Here is a 7,547-nt window from a genome sequence, read left to right as displayed (position 1 = left end):
ATTTGCCTGGGCAAGGTGATTGATATTATGTGCTAGATTCGATTCCTCGCACGACACTATTGAGCTGAAATGTTTGAAATTTCAATTTAGTGATGAATTCCTAGCCTTCTAGCCATTCCTATAGTCAAGAGACTCAAAACTAACATAATAAATAATAATAAATTACGTTCGGGAGAGTATATCTATTTATTATTCTTAAAAAAAAGAAAAGAGAAAAAAAAATTACGTTCGGGAGAGTATATCTATTTATTTAAAAAAAGAAAAGAGAAGAAAAAACCATCGCCTTTGAGGTCCTGGTAGGCTGTAGGGATTTCTTTGACGGGTGCCCTGTGTCCGATGCCTTGCATCTCTTTGGGGTGGGACATTTTGGGAAGGATAATAAATATATATACTCTTTTGAATTTTTTTAAAAAAAGGGAAAAAACAACCATTTAAAAAAAACCTCAGGAATGTTGGAGTTAGGGACCATTGACTCGCTAGTTTTGCAAGTTGCGAGTCCAAACCAATACGATGGCAAGGGAAAGTATTGACAATTAGTTGCATATAGAGATTTCTCTTTGCCATCTTGCTCAACATGAAGTAAACTCTAGAGATATGGTTGTTTGTTGAAAATAATTCTATTCTATAGTCTTGTTGAGCTCATTGCTCACAATCATATGGGCAAAGTTGCCAATGTTCAACAACAAGAAAGACATGGTGTTTGGGCATAGTTGGGAAGAGCTTATGCATGTCTTGGAATGCCTGCCACTTAAATTCCAAAAGAGCATCCCACTCCAAAGGATGCACAGGATCTTGACACTACCGAAGAAATCTCTCCATTCTTCTGTGTTACCACTAAACCTGCTGGACTACACAGAGTCTTAGTAGTTGGGACCACTCGTGCTTCAAGATATAAATCAGAACAGTTGTTTGCATGTTCACAGGCACACTTGGAATTGCAATGCTTGCAATTGAGGATGGGACTTTCACACTTGCATGGTTATGCTAAGATTCCACTTAAAGGACAAGAGGTTTTTGAGTGGACAAAGCAGTTTCTTGGTCTAAGGAAAGGTCTACAAGACAAGCTGAATGACAAACTTGTGGCTCAAGCTATCCATTCAGAGCAATTTCCATCGTGTCCTCCTTTCAGTACTAAGGTATCTACAAAACTCCTCACAGACATGGAGGAAACTAGCTGAATGACAAACTTGTGGCTCAAGCTATCCATTCAGAGCAATTTCCATCGTGTCCTCCTTTCAGTACTAAGGTATCTACAAAACTCCTCACAGACATGGAGGAAACTTGTGGTAGACAAAGTCCTATTTTAACACTGCATGTTTGGAAGCTAGCGAAGGAAAGTCAAAGTAGAAAAAGGCCAACTTCAACTCCTCTTCTTCCTGAACTAGAATCGATAAGTAGTTTCTATGTGAGAGTATGCTCATTTATAAGCAATCAAAGGGATAACGATCCCTTGATGGAAGTTTCGATTCATCGCCTCAAAGAGCTTTTTAGAGAGTGGTGATGGATTTTGAAAAAAATAAAGAAAATTGGAAAAAACGTTTAGAACCATGAGAGATAGAGGGCATCTTCTTGACATTTAGGAACGAGGGAGAGAGAGAATGGGAGGTTATGAAGATCAACGTAACGTCTCTAAACCTCCATCCGTATCAGGAGGCGATCGCAACAGCACAAGCCTTGTCGCTGTTACAGCATATCTGGAATGGAATATTCGCCATGCGACATACAAGACGGATCCCCTCAATGAAGGAGCTGACACTTTCAATTCTGTTCATATTGAAGCTTGGATTCATATTACGTGGACTCCAGTTCTAAGCCCAGACGGTACGACATTAACACCCCAGAGTTGTGATATCATTTCGGCCCTTGATGGAAATGGCAATTATGTGTATGATACTTATTGGGAGGATTGCAACAATCATCAGTGCACTCTAATTTCACCAAGTGGTTCGTGGTTTTGCAATGCATCCATTGTCAGCTATTAAGCACGAGTTGAAGCAAACACTAGTCTTTTCACAGGAGTAAAACAGGATATTTCGCTCAGTGTCATTACAATCGTCTGAAGGATCTTCTAACTTTTATGAATTGCCGAGACTGAAAATTTTGGCAATGCGGTGATTGTAGTGAAGCATATAAATACTGGATTTGTCCAATGGCATTTCCCCAATGTACACCTTCACCTCCCTTGTATGTGTCTACATTGGGACCATTTGATGTAGAACATGCTATATATGGTACAAAGTTGAACCCACATGATTATGTCAACTACACTATTACCAAGCCTTGTCATGGAATTTGTTTTGATGTCTACCGAAAATGTCCTTATGATATTAATTTCAAGTGTCCTCCCTAGTTGTGGACTACGGGACACGTACTTCCAAAGACAAAATCTTGATTTGCATGTTTTCAAGTAAGCGCATAATCTATTTAATAAAAAATAAGTCATATAAAGTTATACTTTTCTTGGTTTAGAATTTTTTATAAAATGTCTTAAAACTTGATTTTCAACTTTGAATAGTTGTTAGTATTTATGTAAGTATGATTATATATTTTAAAAATAAAAAAACAACTAAAAATGCTTTTAAAATGGCATAGATAAATTTTTATAAAATATCTGGTTGAATAATTATGATCTATAATATTTTTCTCATACATTTTATACTACTTAAATTATTTTTAAAATTTTTAAAAGATGTTTAACATGTTTCAAAAATTCAAAAATAGTTATTTTGAATGAAAATTATAGTATTTATTGATAAAAATCATATTTTTAACTCAATAAAAATTAGAATATTTTATGAAAAAACTAAAAATATGATTTCTAATGTTTTATGGAATTTTCTTGGGGTTGAAAAAATAAAATTAATTTGGTATTATTACTTTGAAACACTATTATAAAATATGGTGTTTTTGACTTCATGCAAATTAAGAGTGTTCACAAAGTATTAAGCTGTATATGGAACAAGGGAAAAGTTTTAAAAAGGGAGTTAAAGTTTATGGGTTTGTAGAACATTAGTTGATTTTTTAAAATATTTGTTGATTAGTAAATAATAAAATGAATTTATTATATAAAGGCAAAGAAGAGATAACTTAAAAGGAACTTAAATGGAGATGTGTAGATAGATCCATTGGATCTATGCCCTAAGACCAATTCCCTAATCCTAGACTTAGTATCCTAGCGTCTAGTATATAGACATAGTCGTGAATGTTAAAGACAAAAGCGAAGTGCAAGGCTAAGTAGACTTACTAAAGTCTACATATTTGCATGAGAATAGTTGGAGGGGCATGTGTTATTGCAGCCACTTCCAATTCCACCAAATTGGAAGCAAGTCCTTGGGTCTTCTGTTGGGTATCGGGAGTAGCTTTCACAAGAGTTGGACTTGGACAGCCTTTTGCGGTGTCGCCTTCTCCTTTGCATCAGCTGCATAAGGGCTTGTAGTCCATAGACCTTCTAGGGTTTGGATAGTTTGGTGAGATATGACCCTTTTCTCAATATCTGTAACAGTCCACCTCTGATCTCTAACCATCGTCAAATTTTCGTCCTCTATAACTTTGAGAGAGAAACCTCCTTGGACCAACATTAGGACCAAACTCCTTGGGCTTTGGTCCAATGTCCTACGTTGTCACTTTGGATTCTAGCAAGTTGAATCTTGTGTCTTCATCTTTCCTTCTTCTTTCGTGTATCTCTTTCAGAGAGCAGATATCTTCTGTATGGTTCTTCCTCAATAGTATGAACAGAAAGCTTGGGTGGTTTTCGGGTATATTCAGTGGGGCTAAATTTCCCGCTTGATGGCACTTTTCAACCATGTATTAGAATGCATCACATCTCTCCCACCCCCTGCAGGAGTGGATATATTGGCGGTATTCACCTTCAATGTATGTAGTTATTCTGTAATCACATCCATAATCTCTTTCTTGATACTTGTGACTGAGTTGGATAGGTAATCCTTCAGATTTTCACTTCCTTGAGTACTTGTAGTAGGGTTGTGAGAAGCTTCTGTTATTACTGCATACACTGGTTGGGTTGATCCAGAGGGTCCTCTATTTTTGTTCTGATTAAAAGCTCCTGTTGAGACTTGGGATTTTTTTATTCTAGTTGGTAGGGTTCCATTGTTGTTGAGTTTCCATTGGATGAACTGTTTGAGGCTACTATTGCTGTGGTTGAATCATCATTTGAGGCATTGTAGTCTGCGGTGGCCACTATGGATTAGGTGCACTGCACTGCAGCACTGTTTGCATTTGGGGGTAGGGGTAGGAAACTGTCCCTGGAACTGAATTTGGTGGGTATATCATTCCTAGCATGGGAGGAGGTAAGACTCCTCTTCCTGAGGTCATTGACAACCTTGCTTCAACTTCGCCATACAGTCTTGCACCTTCCACTGCAGCTTGCAAATTGACTAGTCTTCTTAATTCCATGAACTTGCAAACTTCTGGTTGTAGGCCTCTAAGAAAAACTCCCTTCTCGATGCCTTCATCCAAATGATGGTTAGTCCATCTCTTCAGTATAGATTTTATTCGCGAGACATAAGCTTCTACTCATTCACCAAAGGATTGACTTAGGTTCATGAACTCCTCTTGTATCCGCTCTTCAAAACCTTCACACCTAAATTTAGTGAAGGCAAACTTCAGGTTGTGTTCCATATGCCAAAAGTTCCTGTTGCTTATCTCTCATGTCACTGAAATGCTGCGCCTTTAAAAGTGGTGGGGAATATTGCTAACTAATGCTCGGGGGTTCTAGCATTGTTAGCCACATATGCTACCATAAACTCTGCTACATGAAGATCTGGATCTTCATTGTACTCTCCCTTAAAAATGGGCAATGGGATTACATTTGTTGGCCTGTCATCAATATTTCCAAGACGGATTTGACTAGGAAGGGGACCTTGAGTCACCATGGGGACTTCTGTAAATAGTGCTTTTAGGGAATCAAAGGAGACTTTTGCTGCTACAAGCTTGTTCTTCACCTTGAATTTTTCCTTCTCTCTTCTCACATACCTCTAGACTCATTCTAATGCTTGCCTCTTGATTGTGTCATTCATCAGGGGGTTAGCTCCAACCAGTTGGTCTGTACTCAACAAAACAGAATCAGTGGGGGCTTCAATCTCTGTGGGACTCTCTAGCCAACATTTCTTCTACTTCTTGCTTTTCTACGTCTCTAAATTTAGCTTTCAAATTGCTACAAAGAGGAAGGTATTCCATTTGAAGGTTTCAAAACTCATTCTTTTGAGAATCGTTGTTGTGTCATCATCATAAAATGCCAGCTTCTAATGGTTTCAATAGTGTATGTTATGAAGAATACTCTGCCTATTAACTTCTAGTGGGTTGCTAATTGGACAAACATGAGATTTTCAGTACAACATGCATCCCATGTGTCCTATTGTTGAGCATCCATGAACAAATTCCAACTCTTTTCTTTCTTGTTTTCATGTACTTCCACTAACCACAACTTCTAAAGCTTCTTTACAATCTCCACTTAATGATGTCTAGAAACTTCTTAATGAATGCCAGATCTTCCATGGATGGTCATTCTCTCTGTTTTTGTACTTCAGTTTGTTCCCAAACAATTTGCCACCAAGATGTATGTCTCTGTTGGTTCAATAGGAAGAGGAAATAGTCCACCATATAGAGCATGTCAGATGGTGATATGTTTCTGCCATTGTGGGATGAACTTATGGAAAGTGGCTTTAGCAATGAGAATCTCCAATTCTTCAGTGGTTAAAGGAACTTTGCAAAGTCCGATTGAATTCTTCTCTTCTTCGCAATGCCATTTCCTTCATTTTCAGCCTCTTCTTGTGCTTATTGATGGGAGTGTTCCCCAGCTACGCACCAAAAACATGGATCCCCAAAAGGAATGCCAAGGAAATAGAGTTTCTACTGCAAGAAAAACTATCTTGTAACATCAACAACCATCTTTTTCATCTTTTATAAGATCACAACAAAGAACAACACCAGGAACAAGAAATCTTCACGCATCTTCATAAAAACAATTCTTCCACGGCTTTAACTTTAACAAAATCCATCATTCTCTTCATATTCTTCATAGAATTCATTGATAGACATAGAAAACACAAAGAATACTCCACTTTGAATGGAAAAATATCACATATGATTCATCTTCAAAAATCTCATATATTTCTTTCATAATCTCTCATATGAAGATATGTTGTTTGTCATAAAATTAGCTCTCTCTCTCTCTCTCTCTCTCTCTCTCTCTCTCTCTCTCTCTCTCAATCAATGGTACATCATCTCCTCACTACAATACTTAATAATCACTCATAATAATCCTTCTTTGGTCGTGGATGCCTCTCCCAAAAGGTGTGTCTGATATGAAAGGTCAGCAAAGCCACTACAGTGACTCCTCAACAGCTCATCACTATCACTTCACTCCAGTCTTCACTTGAGTCTTCAGCAGCTGCTTCTTCTACTTCCTTGAGCTCTTTTAAGCTTACATTCAACTCTTTCCAAGGCTAGAAAACTTTCCCAAAGTCTCACATACATTCCACATAACACCTATAGAGGCATACAGAACAAAACAGAACAGAAACACAGGCTCTACAGAAGCTCAACAGAGGATTTACAGAAAGTCAACAGAAAGTATCAGAACCACATAACTCATACTAAAACCATTCCAAACTATCAAAAACCATTCAATGAGCTTTCAAAAAACCTCAACCTTCATCAATCATTACTCCATGCTTCATACAGAAGAAAAACACAACAAAACAGAAGCTAAACAGAACCAATTAGAATCTCAACATCACCTATTAGGACATCGTAGAACTCATATCTCTACTGAAAAACATCATGAGCTTCCAAAACATAACCAACCTTATCCAAAACATTCTCAAGCACTTCCAAAATAATTAAATATCATCCAAAATCCATAAAAAATCAACCATTCATCCCTCAAAAAAAATAAAAATCAATCACAAAACAAGTCATTTCAGCATTCAACAGACTAGGAACAAGTTGATGGTAGCTTTATGGGCCTATCAAATAGCCTATAAAATAGCTATGGGAAAGACTCCCTTTAAGCTGACCTATGGAACTGAAGCCATTCTACTAGTAGAATTCTTTGTCCCTAGCCTGAGAGTGGCCATCCAAGAGAGATAGGATGGAAAGAAGGCATGGATGGAATGCCTAGTTGAGCTAGAATGCCTATCAGAGACTCGACTTCTAGCTACCCATGCACTGATTTGTGAAAAAGCACAACATAAGAGCTGGTTTGAGAAGCACGTCAAGCAGCAAGACTTTGACCAAGGCGACCTAGTGTTGTTAAACTCAATGTGAAAGGCCATAAACATAAGACGAATTTTAGGGGATTAGGGCCTTTCAGAGTATGTACCATCAACCGAAAACTGGCAATGTAGAGCTTGAAACCCTAAACGGAGATGGCATAGGCTTCTTCAACGATAGCCGCATAAAGAAGTACTACCCTCCCATGCATCCATTGCATGAGCCTCCGATGCTAGAGTCCCTTGTGAATGTATGAGTTGCCACAATCATAGAGATTGAGGATGAAGATGAGGAAGTAGTAGCACCTGCTTAGC

General features: G+C 37.9%; 1 pseudogene; it reads left to right on the top strand.

Annotated features, from left to right (window-relative positions):
- The first annotated feature begins 1,598 nt into the window (after window positions 1–1,598).
- Window positions 1,599–2,350, top strand: LOC148018881 (uncharacterized; annotated as a pseudogene).
- Window positions 2,351–7,547: the final 5,197 nt, after the last annotated feature.

Source organism: Lygodium microphyllum, chromosome 20 (genome assembly GCF_053477565.2).
Source record: "Lygodium microphyllum isolate KBCC chromosome 20, Lygodium_microphyllum_v1.1.10, whole genome shotgun sequence".
Classification (NCBI taxonomy): Eukaryota; Viridiplantae; Streptophyta; class Polypodiopsida; order Schizaeales; family Lygodiaceae; genus Lygodium; species Lygodium microphyllum.
Note: the sequence above shows the minus strand (reverse complement) of the source record. Positions and strands in the feature narration are given on the sequence as shown.